This window comes from Schistocerca piceifrons, chromosome 2 (genome assembly GCF_021461385.2).
Source record: "Schistocerca piceifrons isolate TAMUIC-IGC-003096 chromosome 2, iqSchPice1.1, whole genome shotgun sequence".
Taxonomy (NCBI): Eukaryota; Metazoa; Arthropoda; class Insecta; order Orthoptera; family Acrididae; genus Schistocerca; species Schistocerca piceifrons.
The window spans coordinates 577,855,934-577,870,461 of NC_060139.1; the positions used below are offsets into that span (position 1 = coordinate 577,855,934).

General features: G+C 39.3%; 1 protein-coding gene across 1 annotated transcript in view; it reads left to right on the top strand.

Moving 5' to 3' along the window:
• Positions 1 to 14,528, top strand: part of LOC124777773 (cytoplasmic dynein 2 heavy chain 1) — an 829,086-nt gene that overhangs the window by 578,147 nt on the left and 236,411 nt on the right. The gene's annotated exons all lie outside the window — the stretch shown is intronic.

Here is a 14,528-nt window from a genome sequence, read left to right on the forward strand (position 1 = left end):
GATCCCTAGTGTACAATGGTATTTTGCAAAGAAATTATAGAATAATGTAAAAAGCTAGAGCTATACTGTTCATTCATTTCGTAGTACCGATCACTGCACACATCATGCACACTATACACACATTATTTCATAATGTAACATTCATACATTAGCAGTTGATATCAAGGCAACATGTTTGGTTTCAGTTTTTTGTATGGTAAATTCCCATTTAGAGGAGATGAGTGATAAATAGGCACAACAAAAAGACCGTCAGAAAATGAGCTTTTGGCTAACAAGGCCTCCATCAGAGATAAAACACACACACATATATACATGCACACACATCTCATACACACATGATGACTGCAGTCTCTGGGAGCCAGAGACTGTGGTCATGTGTGTGTGAGTTGCATTTGCATGAGTGTGTTCATTCGTGTGTGTATTTGTGTGTGTGTTTTATCTCCAATGAAGGCCTTGCTGGTTGAAAGCTCATTTTCTGACAGTCTTTTTGTTGTGTCTATCTGAAACTCAGCATCTCCGCTATATGGTGAGTAGTAACTAACCTTTTCATAATATTGTTACATTCCATCCTGGATTTTCCATTTTGTAAATTCTGATTTTGTGCCTGAAAACTTCCTTTTTTGAATTTTATGTATATTCTCTCTTGGTAAATGTAAGTTCCATCTAGTTCTTGTACCATGGTCATCAACACCTTTGTTCAGTGTCACTTTTGATGTACACAACTGATTGGTTAATGTACTGGCATGGTGTGGTTAAAATCCCCAGTATTTTGAACAGGTATTTGCTGTGAGCTAGCCTTATGCTTTTGAGTATTATTCTTATTACTCTTTTCTGTAGTTTCAAAATTGTGTTTTTATTTTCTGCATTTGTTCTCCAGAAAAGAATTCCTGATTGTACGTGTGATACATATCAACAGTATGTAACTAAAGACACTGGCTATATACATTAGCAACTGGATTCTAAGGACATAACATGCTGATGACATCCTGTTTGCAACTATCTTGGTGTGCTCACACCACTTCAGTTGGGAATTGATAGTCTTTCCTTGAAATTTTGTTCATTACATTGTTTATAGTGGTGCTATCTACATTTAATTTAATGGTGTTACTTTTCCTCTTCAAGCTGAAATTCATGGCATTTGTTTCTTTTTTTTATATTTAATGTCACTTTATTGCATCTTGACCAATTCTTATCTTACTTGAGCATTTCATTTGTTTTTTCTGCAAGTAGTTCTTTTGTTTTCTCAGTGACTGTAATACTACTGTCACCAGCAAAGAGAATATTTTCCCTATGATAAACACTATTGTGTTACTGATAAATATCCTGGACAGTATTGGTCCTAATATGCTCCCCTGAGAAATTTACTTTGTTTCTGATAAGTGTTTTACTGTAAGTTTAGCTTTGTTAAAGGTTTGTGTTATTTCTGCTCTTTGTACTGTATATGCTAGGTATGATCAGAACCAGTTATTAGCTAAGCATTTTATTCCTAATGATTCTACCTTATTCAGTAGAATTTTGTGGTCAACAGATTACAAGTTTTACTTGTTTCCCATTATTATTGTGCAGAGTTTTATAGTTTAATACCCAGGATGAAGTGAAAAAGTCATTAAGACCATTAGTTTTTGTTGTCATTGATCATTTAATGATCAACATCCCATAATTGAGGCATCTGTGAACAAAAAGAAAGCATCAAGTATTGGTGGGCATATGTGTGGCATAAACTTTAGAAATTCACTGAATTCTTGCTATTTTCATAGTATTTTAAAGTGTCAATCAGCATTTCATTAAAACTGTTTATGATTGAAAGCTATATTATAGAGTGAGAGAATATTGAAAGTTTCAGATTGTGGATAAAGTTGTATTAATTATTCTCACTGCACACGTTGTGCCAGTTACCTAAAAAGTCAAAGCTTTTGGTCATATCCAGCATTGACTTTGTCAGGAAAACAAATGACTGTCAAAAAGTAACCAGTCACACAGATGTAAATTAGCATAGTAATGCCAACCTAACCAGAGATTACAGTGGCTCCAATGGTGGTACACATCTGTAGCACCACAGAGTATAATACGAGACATATTCCTTTACAGTCAGTTGGAATCAAGCACCAGTTCCATATCTATTAAAGCTACTGACATGAATTCTGTTTTCTACAACCTCATTATAGATTTAGTCTCAATAACTTGAAACATGGACAGGTATATGTTTCTCTACTTAAGAAACATCTTGTACATGTATGACAACAGCAGATTTATCTACTTGATGTGTCAGTGATATTGTGTACATTGCTGGTAAACTGTCTGAGTTGACTATCTCATGTATCTAATGCCACTCTATGGGACAGACTATTTTCATTATATCTTCAATCGTGAACATAGCAGTGCATGTTGTGTACACTATTTAGTCTGTCAACATCCCTTGAAAGGACATTTAAAGCTTTGTCTATGTGTACATTGCCAATTTATGATAGGAAGGGGATGTCAACACATGAAGTTACCTGCTAAATTGGTATACATGCATGATCATTATGGGCATTACTCCCACATTCAGTTGCTATAATAAGACACAAAAATTGAAAGTATCCACTGTGGAGGCTGCATGTGTTCAATGACACCAGTTGATGTTGATATCCACAAATAATGACCTGTAGGTACCCAATGATAATGCAACAAAACTGTGACCTGCCATTTTGGTGGTAACTGAGAGGGCTGTGCCGTCTCAGACAGTAAATAATTATTTCCATAGAATCAATTTGGCCTTTAGTCATCCATTACAAAGAACAGTACAAATCTCACAGCACTTTGGAGCATGAAGATGGACAGTGGAACTTCTGAGGTTGTCCACTTGCACAGATGATGTCACAGTTTAAGAAGAGGGACAGAGGGTCAAATTAACAAATGAAACAACAGGAATAAGATTATATTAAGGGAAGGCAAACATGAGACATGGCATGCAGCAACATTCAGTGCTTTCCTGTTCTTAGTCACATAAATGATTCACTCAGGACATTACTCTTCAAAGAATGTAGTGTTTGCTGATCAAACAAGTATATTAACAAAGGGCCTGAAACATCCATACCCACGCACAGCCAGGAGAATAATGGTACACTCTCTAACAGCTAAACCCTTAGTCTTCCAAAACACATATTAACCGCAGCGAAGGAAAATTCTATCTAGAAAACTAATAAATTTTGGACAGAATTGCTGGCCTATACTTCAGGAGGTTAAATCTTTAGCACTTCCTGTAGCCACACTTATGTGATAATAGTATCCCAGTATTCAGAACATTAGTTCCTTCTCTGGGTAGAAGAGAGATAGAGAGTGGAGAAGGATAAAAAGGAAAGATAAGTCACTCACATGCCAGTATGGGATGAACACATGTGCAGTGATGACAACGATAGGCAAGGATCCATATCCAACAGTCCTGTTTTGTATTTATTAGTTTTTGTGATTGTATTATCTTTCATACAATGGAGCACTTTCCTTACATCTTCTTATGTTCTGCCTGTGTGCTACCTGCAGCTCATCACTGTCATCTGTTCCATCATTTAGTTCAGTCAATGAAGGAAAATTAGGGGAAACATTTGTGTTGTCACAGATTCTTATACTCTTGTAGGCGTGAATGTTATGAACAACTTAGTAAAAATCCTGACCAATGGACTGTGAGTGTAGTGGTGGACACCATTCATAGGTCTCTATTTTATGTTTTTCTTGATTGTTATAAAAACTGCAAATTCTAGCAAAAATTTATCCCGGTACAAAGTTAAAACAAATTAAATTTCTCTGGGAGTAATATTTTTCACATTGCAAGGGATGGAAGAATTGCAGATTACTAAAAATAATATCAATAGAGAAATAACACAGCTGAGTGGCTGCAATTAATTGTTCAATACATTTACCCAGGTTTTGACACCTCTAAGGATGTCTTCATCAGAATGAAAATTTAGAAGCCCTAATAATACATAGAAAATCAGTTTGATAGAAACATTAACCAAGGTCAAAACTGTCATTACACAGAATGGTTACTTACATAAAGTTATATTGCGAGAAGGCAGTAGTCAAAGTTTGGAGCAGGCATGCTCAAGTCAGATTAAAAATTTAAAAATTAAAAAAGCATTCCAGCCTTTGATATATACACCCTTTTGCAAGGAACAACATCAGACTAAGCGGCCCAGTACATTACATTGCAGTTATGAAAACAAGACATAAGTTGCACCATCTGTCACACATGGACAGTAACATATGCCCATTTAAGACATTATAAAAGAAATAATCAAATTAAATGACACTTGCTTGTGAAAAAAACAATATTCAAAGGATGAGAGTGTAATGTATTTTTGAAAAACCCAAGTAGTAAGGTAAATGAAGTACAACTAAGAGCCATCTATTAGGTTTTGCTGAAATGCCCATTATGTAAAGTCCGCACAGTGCAAAAAGATCTGCATGAAGGCAGCCTTAACAGTACACATACCATATATATCAGATCTGAAGAAAAGATGTTTCTTTTTCTTCAAATCTCAAACAGTTGTGTACTATTAAAGTTTCCTTCATGCACATCTTTTAGGGCTGCACAGCTGTTTGTAAATATTCTATGATACTCTGCGCTTCACACAATGGGCATTTTAGCAAAGCCTAATAGATGGCTCTTAGTTGTACTTCACTTACGTGAATACTTGGTATTTTCAAAACTACATTACACTCTCATCCTTTGAATTTTGTTTTTTATAAGTAACTGTTGTTTAATTTGATTATTTCTGTTATGCTGTCTCAAAATGGGCATGTCCAAGCTTGATAGATGGCACAACTTGTGTGTTGTTTTCATGGCAGCAATGTAAGCTACTGGGAGCTTAGTCTGATGTTGTTTCCTGTAAGGTGTACATACCAAAGGCTGGAACACTTTTAATTATTGAGTTGACTTGAGCATGTCTGCTCCAAACTTTGACTACTGCTTTTTCGCAGAGTAACTTTATGTAGGTAGCCTTTCTATGTTATAACATTTTTGATCTTGGTTAATGTTTCTGTCGAATTTATTTTCTACATATTACTTCATAGGGCTTTTAAATTTTCATTCTGATGAAGACATTGTTAGAGATGTTGGATCCTAGGTTTAATGTATTAAACAATTAATTGCAACTGGTTGGCTGTGTTATTTTGCCATTAAAACTTATATATAGTTGCTGAAAGACAGCCTGTGAAAATAATGTTTTAATGGTATAAAATTAACATATATTGTTAAATGCAGGGGGGTTAAGAACAAATATTGAATATTAAGGAGTAAATTGTGTTCTGGGGGTGTAACAGGATGGATAGGCGGGGTGAAGGTTAGAAGTGTGAGGAAAGGTAGGTTGCTGGATTATGCTCATGTACTTCTCTCCTTCATAAGTCTGCAAAATGAAGAGTGAGCAGGCAATTCCCCATTTTCTCTACCATGTTACATCACAAAAATCAACTACATTGTGTTTCACGAAGTTACGCCAACCCATCTGCAGCTCGCCGCCTATGAGCTGTGCAATTGGGTGTGATGGTGTTTATTTTCCCCAAAGTAGATTAACACTATATGGAATACAGAAATAAATTACTAATAATATTAGTGTAACAAAATGCGAAATGAATCTCTACACACTCTTCTACAATGCTAAAGGGTTCCTGAATGGAAGAGATTTATGCAGTCTACCAGTAACACAATTAAAGGTGAGAGAAATCCTGTAACTTTCTGCTCATTAATTAATTCACCAACAAGTCATTACAACATATTTCCATGGCTTTAGAATAAGCTGCCAATGACAGACAGCAGAGAGATGCTCCATTTACTAATACAATCTGTTTCCATCAACACTACATAGGTCATTGTCACCATCACACTTACAAGTTAAGCACTTCACAGCTACGGTTTATAGAAATGTAATTTATATAAAAGCTTACTGAACAACTGCAAATAAGTATTCACTTAATGAATTTAAAGTAACTCCACTATGTAAACATGAGCTCAGTGTTGTTATTTTGTCTGCTTACATAAAAGAAATGGCCAGGAAATGCTGGGGAGATATAGTCCATCTGTAAACTGAAAATTGAGCAGCAGTTTTTTGGTGAAGTCACTTTTGCTGGAAGAACACTACAACTGCTGCACAGGATGACTAAGAATCAATTTCTCTGCTAGCAGTGTGAAAAAGTGATAGAGATTTACACAGATTTTGTCCACATATTTTTCTTGAGTTTATGTTATTAGCAACTCATATTTGTGTTCAATGTAGTGTTAACACATCCCTTTCAGGAATGTCTGTGCACTGCATTCCTAAGGATTTAGAAAGAGCTGCAGAAGGCTTAGTATAAATTTGAAAAATTTCCTGAAACTATATTTTGCCCACTGACTGGAGTAATTTGGCAATTCTTTCACTACTTCAGTAATCTTCCTCTCGTGTTCAGGGCCTCCTTTTCCTTCTTTACAGACCTTTTTCGGTATTCAGTGACCCTTTCTCTTAGTTTTTGATCCTGTTTTCTCATATTTAGAGATCCACTTTCTTTGTTAGGGCATCTTTTTTTCTTTATTTGGATGCTGTTTGTGTGTGTCCAGGCATAATTATTCTTTAATTGGTGACCCCTTTTCTCTATTTTTTAATATTTTCCTTAGTGTTTTATTCTCTAGTTTTTGTTTGGCTATATTTTTTCATTGTTTTTCAGTACACTTTCGTTGTTTGGCTATCTCCTTCCATTGTTAAACAGTCTTCTCTCTTCCCCCCCCCCCCCCCCCCCCCCCTCTCACTCTGCTCTACAATAATTTTTACTTATCAATGGACCAATCTTTCTTGTATGATTACTGTTTTTCTGCATTTAGAAATCTTCACCCAGTATCCTACAGTTTTATTTTCTGTTCAGAAGTGTTAATAGTATATTTAATGACTATTTCTCCTTTCAGTTTTACATTCTTATTTTTTGCACATTATCTTAGTTGCCAGTTTGCGTGTGTGCAAGAAGTGTTCAGCTTTTTTCATTATTTTATGATCTTTCTTATGTCTTCAGTGATTTTCCTCGATGTTCAGTGTCCTTTCTCCTGATCCTTTTTTGTATTACTGACCACTGGTGTAGGGACACAGAAATCCTACGTGTAGTATTATCATTGTATGAAAGGGCAAACTCTTACTGCAGAACTACTTAAGCAGGTGGAGGATCATGAATTTACATCAGAAAAGGAACACAGTTCAAATGAAGACATGACCTCAGTACAGTAATTAAGACAAACACTTTGAAATATCAGCTATTGAATTAACAGGGCTTGATATCACCAAGAAATTAATCATTTTGTGTGTGTATAGATCTCCCAGTGGTAGTGTGGACACTTTTTTCAGTAAATTAACAGAAGTACTAGATAAAGTCTCAAGTACAAAAGTCATCATAATTTTGTGTGGGGACATTAACAGCAACACTACTATCATAAATGAATCCAGCAGTACCTTCATAAACATCCTTCAAAGGTTTGGCATGTCCCTATTGGTCAATAGAGCAACAAGGGTTACTACAATGACTGCGTCAGTAATTGACCATGTGGCCACAAACATGGACAGGGAAAAAAACGATGTAGCTGTAAAAGATCTCGGACTACCAGAGCATATATGTCAAATAACAACAGTAAAATTAGGCATCGAATCATTCCCTAAACTAAAAGCCTACAAATGACATCTATCAGAAATCAAAATTAAAGATTTTTCAAAAGAACTAGAAAAGCAAAACTGGGATGAAGTGTACAAATAAACCAATGTGAATATGAAATTCTCTAAATTCTCCACATTGTTTAAATTGAACTTTGAAAAGACGTTTCCAAAAGTATGCATGTCTGTATCAACATCTTACAAAAACAGATTGATAACAGCAGGTATAAAGAAGTCCTCCCAAACACTTAAATACCTCAGTTCCATGAAAAAGATACACAATGATCCAGACTTCTTAAATTTCTATCACAGATACAAAAAGATCTATAGGAAGGTGCATATTGCTGCAAAAAAGTCATTTAATGACAAAATAATATATAATGCTGAGAATAAAAGCAAAGCAGTCTAGGATGTTATAAAAAAGGAAATGGGAAGAGGCAAACAAATGCAGAATAACATACTGCTAAGGGAGAGGGATAAGGTAATAAATATTCCACAACACTTAGCAAACTATGTAAATGAGCATTTTTCAAGTATTGCAGAGAACTTACAGCAAAAATTCCCCAAAACACATATAACACCTGTAAATAATGTTGCACTAAATACAATGATGTTACTTCCAAACACAGAGAATGAAGTCAATAAAACTGTTCAAAAACTAAAAACTAAAAAGTCAATAGGCTTAGCTGAAGTACCAGTGTGTGTACTGAAACAATGCATAGGGATTATACAAGGCCCCTTAACAAATATAATAAATGAATCCTTCACATCGGGAACATTTCCAGAGCAGATAAAACAGGCAAGAGTTGTACCATTGGTTATGAAAGGTAACACAGAAGACATAGAAAATTACCAGCCCATTTCCCTGCTGTTGTCATTCTCAAAAATAATAGAGGCAATTATGAAAGACAGATTAATGATTTACCTGAATAAATACAATCTTTTAAGCGAATCACAGTTTGGTTTCCCGAAGTGGCAAAAATATGAAGTCAGCCATAGTAGAACTCACAAAAGTTGTACTTGTTGCTCTTTATAAAGATGAGTGCATCTCATGCATATTTTTGGATCTTTCTAAGGCGTTTGATACAGTCAGACTCTATTAAATAAATTAGAAGCATTAGGAATAAGAGGGTAGCTAATGACTGGTTTTGATCATACCTAGCAGATAGGGTACAAAGAGTAGAGATAACACATACTTCAAATAGATCTAAACATTTAGTAAAACACTTATCAGAACCAAAATACATAAATATAATGGCTCCGCAAGGTAGTATATTAGGACCAATACCGTTACTGATATACGTAAATGACCTTCCCAGTAGTGTTGATTTGATTTGATTTGATTTTAGCAGGAGAGCTAAAACAGCTTGGGTCTAACCCGCCAGTGCCCGCACCAAAACTAGGTTTATTGTGCGGTATCGCTCCCTGTATATCTAGTAAAGCCAACCAGTGCCCTTAAATAGTGCAAGGAGTCCCTCTACCAGTTTTTTGTTAGACACAATTTCTTCAGGTCTAGTTGTCCCAAAGATTCTGTATCTTTTATTCTCGAATGCCATGCATACAAAGATTAGGTGTGATGCAGTTTCTTCACCCTCATCACAGATCCTGCATTTAGGGTCCTTTTCCATTATACCCATTGTGTGTAGGTGTTTTTTGAAGTTCCCATGACCGGTCATCATTCCAGTCATGAGTTTGATCTCTTTCCTGTTCAATCACAGGATTACAGCGCTTCTTTTAAAACATGGCTTGGGCATCATTACCTGACCATGTTTTCGTTTATGGACCTTGGTCCAGTACCCTACGTGCTGTTTCCTCAGCCAGTTCCGTATTTCTAATTTGATCGTAGCCTTTGTGATTTTCAAGACTGGTTCTGGTCCAATAAATGGAGTTGTTGCCCCCATCCTAGCCAATCTATCAGCTTGTTCATTGCCACAGATCCCTAAGTGGCCAGGGACCCACACTACGTACACCCTATTGCTTCCCCCTAGCTCCACCAGAGCCCTGTGGCAATCTGCAACAATCTTAGATCTTGTTGCAGGAGCTGCCAATGATTTCAGGGCTGCCTGGCTGTCTGAATAGATGTAGATGCTGCGATCATTGTAGCACCTACTCATATTCTCCTCCACACATGCCCTGATTGCAGTAATTTTGGCTTGGAATGCAGAGGCCAGTTTCCCTAGAGAGATGCTACTCTCCAGTCTTGGCTGAACCATGTACAACCCTGCCCCAACGCCTTGATCTGTTTTTGACCCATTGGTGAGCCACACAATGTCCCCTGTATGGTGTCGAACTGTTTTCTTCCACTGCTCCCTACTTCCAATTATTATGTTGTAAGGCTTGTCGAAGTAGTTAGGAGTTATTATATAGTCAGCAGGCATTTCCCCAGCCATACCTATATTTACCTCACTCACTATGTTAGTGTGTGATTCTGGATATCCAAATGAGACCCAGTTTTGGCCAGTTTTATGTCTATGTGCCCCAGCTGCTGCCTCCATCTTAACCCAAAGGTGAAGTGGAGGCATGTCCAGCATGGCTTCCATTCCAGCAGTTCGTGTGCTGCTAATTCCACCCGTTATCGCTAAGCAGGCCAATCTCTGCACCTTAGCAAGCTCTTTAGCAGCAACACACTATTCTACCCTCTTCCACCACACTATGGCCTCATAGGAAATCCTAGGTCTAACCACTGTGGTGTATATCCAGTGCATACCCCTGGGGCTTAGGCCCCAGTTTTTGCCACATCAAAGAGCTTTAGATTCAAACTTGCATGCTGAATATGTCTCTTCATAAATGGCACCACAAGAGTCTTCTTAGGATTAACTCTCAGATCCTGTTTAATGCATCATTTTTGAACAATGTCCAATCCTCCTTGTGTCAGATTCCTGACTGTGTCAGTGAATTTGCCAAGTATTACTATGACAAGGTCATCTGCGTGTCGTTGGCAGAAGTGTTGTCTGGAATTTAGTTCCTCAATGAGTTCGTTCACCTTTAGATTCCACAATAGAGGAGACAAAACTCCTCCTTGTGGTCAGCCACTAGTGGTCTTAATTACCATCTTTTCATTCATCATGGTAGCCTCTACCGTCCTTCCACTAAGCATGGCTCTGGTCCACCCACACATAGTGGTCCCCAGATCTTGCACCTCTGCTGCCCTTACCATGGAATCGAAGGTCATGTTACTAAAGGCCCCCTTGATATCCATGAAGATGCAGAGGGCTATTTCTTGGAAGTGAAGTGCTTTTTCCACCTTCCCGACGAGTTGGTGGAGAGCTGTTTCACATGATTTACCTGGTTGGTATGCGTGTTGGTTCAGGTGTAGAGGGACCCTACATAGCCTCCTCTCCCCAACGTATACATTAACCAGTTTTTCCAGCGTTTTGAGAATGAAGGAGGACAGACTGATTGGTCTCATATTCTTGGCCTTGGTATGATCAGTTCTCCCTGGCTTTGGAAAGAAGACAACCTTCACTTCTCTCCAAACATTGGGAATGATTCCTACTGCTAAGCTAACCCTAAATAGCCTGTATAAGATTCTTATAAGCTTTCCTCCTGCCTGTTGCAGGAGAGCTGGAAAAATTCCATCTGGGCCAGGTGACTGAAACGGCTCGAATGTTCCCACCGCCCACTGGATTTTGTTGAAGTTCACACACTCCTTGGCCGCTTCCCAGTCCTCTCTTAGAGTGTCTGAGAACCGTTGTCTCCCTGGGGTCGCATACTGGTCTGTGTTATCTGGAAGAGCATATTGAGGAAAGTGAGTTTTGCGGAGCAATTCCACCGTCTCATCTGCTGTCTTTGTATATTCCCCATCCTCCTCCCTCAATGTATCTCCTGGATTAGTTGGTACTCTAGTGAGAATTTTGTGAAGTCTGGCTTGTACAGCCGTGCCTTCCACTTCCTCACAGAATGCCTTCCAGGATGCCTCCTTTGCTTGTCTTATTGCAAGGTTGTAACTGACAAGGGCCTCACGATATTTAACCCATTGTCCTTTGTGTCTCGCAATATTAAAAAGTCTCCGTACCTGTTTTCTTTGCGTTTCCAATTTGTTATTCCACCAAGGAACACTCCTATTTCTGCACTTCCTGGTGATTGTGCAGTTGTCCTGATATGAGGTCACTGGCTTCCTTACCGTGGTTTTAATTTCCGATAAGCTTAAGTGAAGGGCCCTCCTATATGTCTCCCAGTCTGTTTTCCTGGGATTTCTATAAATCATGATCTGTCTGATTCCCATTTCAACCTTGAATTTAATATACATGTGGTCCAATGAGGATGGCTCCAACACCACATGCCATTGTCTGACATAGCTACCCATTGTCATGGAACTAAATGTTATGTCAATTACTTTTTCCCTTCTGCTATTCCTGAATGTAGGTTCATTGCCCCTATTCAGGACCTCTAAGATGTTAGCTAAGAGGAATTCAAGAAGGTACTCACCTCTACTGTTGGTGTCCTTGCTGCCCCACACTAGGTTGTGGGCATTGGCGTCACACCCCACCAGCTGTTGGTCACCTTGCTGATGGCAAGTCTCTACCAGTCTCCTCACCTCCAGGGGGGGGGGGGGGGGGGGGAGAACTGCCTTCATGAGGAAGGTATGCTGAGCCCAAGACAATTTCCCTCATGATACCTTCCTCACATTGCTGCATTTTGATGGAAAGAAATGCCATTTCTAACATAGATGTGTGTTCTGGAGTTTCTTAGATTTCTAGCATAAATCAGCTAAACTCCAGTGCCTCCGAGGCCCAATACACCCCCCTTGTATAAATAGGGTTCTTGTATCAGGACCACATCCACACCCTGTCTGCCCAGGCAGCGGCTCAGGGCAGCAGAGGCCCCTTTACTGTGCTGCAGATTAATCTGCAGCACCTCCAGGCTCCATCTTACTGCCATCTTGAAGGTCTTTGAGAACCCTGACAGTGACCTGCGAGAACCCTAAAAACAGTTTCGGGTCCTGCTCCTGCATCGCCTTCAGGGACTTCTCACCAACCTCCACCACCAGGGTTCATCCATCCGGAGCAACCTTCTGGTTAATCACTCTCCAGTCTTCTGTCGGGACTTTTGGGTTCTGGGCCCCTATTTTCCGGAACAGAGTCTTGGGAGAGACTTCCTTAAGGATCTTGGGTACCCATAATGATATCTTTGCGGTCTTAAGAAGTTCCACTGCTGTCTTGACCAGCAGCTTTGCATCTTCCCACAGGGATGTCATTGGCACCTTGTCCTTGAGCCATTCTACTGTGTGCACCCAGTCACAGACAAAAATGAGTGCACCACTGTCTAGATAGACCCTCCTGAAGTTTGGACCTGGGCCAGCGTCCCTCCCCCCCCCCCCCCCCCCCAATCTTTTCAAAGAGGGCCATCTGTACTAGTTCCTCCTGCTGCGAGGTAATGGCCACCAGTGGAAAACCTTCCTGGATAACTGCCATCCTAAAAACTGAGACTGCAGTACTATAGGTCTGTTTCCCTATTTCTTGCCTCAGTTTTTTCTGGACTTGCTTTCCAGGAAGGAGTGAGTCTTTGATTCCTCCCTTATCCGCTTACTACCTGTCTTTGACGTTGTGGGGGTCTGTGTGTCCCCTTCAACCTGAGACAGTTTTTTCCTGGGGGTCTTGGGTTCTAGTCCCTTTACTTCCCTCCATTTGTGTTTAGGAAGCCATTCTTTTCCTTCCTTTTCCTTCTGTTCCCTGAGTAGCTTCCTCCTTTGGCCACCAGACAAGCCTTTGACCTTAATCTGGTCTAGCTTCTCAGTTACAGTTCCCACTTCTGGCTCAGGTCTAGACCCTGATTCAGTACTGGAAGTGCCTTCCATCGGTTCAGTCCCCAATGTTTGGTTATCTGAGGTCTCAATTTGCCCCTCAGTTTCTTTTTCTTTTTCTGTAATCGTGTCCATGTTGGTCCCATGAGATTTGGGGATCTAGAAGGTCCACACCATGAATACCCCACGCAGTGTAAGGCTAATTACTCATGGAGGTCGCCCGGTTTCCCTGAGGCTCCATTTGCGACACATCTTCCCATGTGCCACGCACCCCTCAGCACGGATCGCATCACACCTTGGGTTGGGTCAGGGAATAGGGTAGGACTAGGAGTGGATAGGGGGATAGGGAAGAAGGGACATTGTGGGACACTCTTAGTCTGATCCATCGGCTGAGGCCTTTACGGCAGTAGGTCCTCTACCTTCGGCATAGCCCTCAGCTTCCCGCGGATACGCAAGCCTCTTCACCCACACGGACAGTGCTTTGTCAAGGTGGTGTCCCCGGAGAGGCCCAGTAGCGTTACCCATGGTGAAAAATTCTCTTCACTGATAACAGCAATATTATAGTCACTGAGGAAACAAGAGAACTCCTTGCCAAGAAAGCAAATAAAACTCTCAAGGAAGTTTACAGTTGGTTAATAAGCAATAAATTTACATTGAACATAAAGAAAACTAATGCCATGAATTTCAGTTTGAAGAGGAAATATGACAACGTTAAATGAAATGTAGATGGCACCTCTATAGACTGTATAACAAATGCAAAATTTCTAGGAATGAATATTGATTCTCAGTTGAAGTGGTGTGAACACACAAAGGTACTTGTAAACAGAATGTCATTACAATGTTATGCCCTTAGAATCCTATCATCAGTGTGTAACATGCAGTGTGTTTTAGTTAGATATTATACATATGTACACTCAGTTCTTAGCTATGGCATTCTTTTTTGGGGAAACAAATGCACAAAATATGAACACAGTTTTCAAACTCCAGAAAAGAGCCAAAAGAATAATAACCAAAAATACTATTTGATCTCATTGAAAAGATCTGTTCAAAACACTGGGGATTTTAACTGCTCCATGTGAATACATTTACCTGTCATTTGTACACATAAAAAATAACATTGGTAATTACTGCACAGACAGCTCTGT